Here is an 893-nt window from a genome sequence, read left to right as displayed (position 1 = left end):
GTTGAAGAAGAAGGAGATGAAATCAAATTATAGAGATTTTTAGTCCAATTTCCTTCACATTTGATGACAACACTAATCCTCTCAGGTTCCAAGTTACTATTTGAAGTAACAGTGAAAGGATGCCACTGCAGCTTCGAAACGCTGGGGACATTTATGAACATAGTGCTTGTTGGACTGTAATTCAAAGCTGCAAGAGAAAATTTAGAGATTAATGGTAAATCAATCATTAGAATTTGAACCATAGGTCGGACTTCCGATAAGGATTGTTTCATTTTGGGGGAATGAAATGCCGTCGAGGAACATAATACGAGTATCCGTGGAGGAAAGGATAACCCGAGCATGTTTGGCTAAGTCTAAAAAGTTCACTTATAATACGATTATCTCTCTTGTATTATATGTGCGCGCTAAATGTTGTTTTATAAATCATACCTCGACTCTTGGAGAAATTCAGTTCTACAGTTTCACATGGTAGAACACGAGCGGAAACAAGCCGGACTTTTTGCCTCGACTGTAAGAACCTCAAGTAGCGATCGATGATGAAGAGATAAAAACCGGGGAGCATAATGCATGCGAAACCAACGCTAATGTGTAGAATGAAGAAAATGATGAAGGGAATATAGAGATAATGAGTGTACAAAAAGAGCTCGAACATTTTTCTTCTTATATTAGGGTAAGTTGTCATCCACAATGTCAATCCACATAACAACCCCATTTCTCCAGCTACGTTTGATACATAATGTTGATCCCATTTGAGCATCTGCATAAAATATTCATACGACAATTAGAAATATAAAGTTAGAAAGAATACTACGAGTCTATGCACATTTGCATGGGTGGTGCATATGTTTATCAGTTATAAAGCTATGAAAGTAGTTTCGATTGGGAAGGTTCTT

Source organism: Olea europaea, chromosome 3, assembly GCF_002742605.1.
Source record: "Olea europaea var. sylvestris chromosome 3, O_europaea_v1, whole genome shotgun sequence".
Lineage (NCBI taxonomy): Eukaryota > Viridiplantae > Streptophyta > Magnoliopsida > Lamiales > Oleaceae > Olea > Olea europaea.
Note: the sequence above shows the minus strand (reverse complement) of the source record.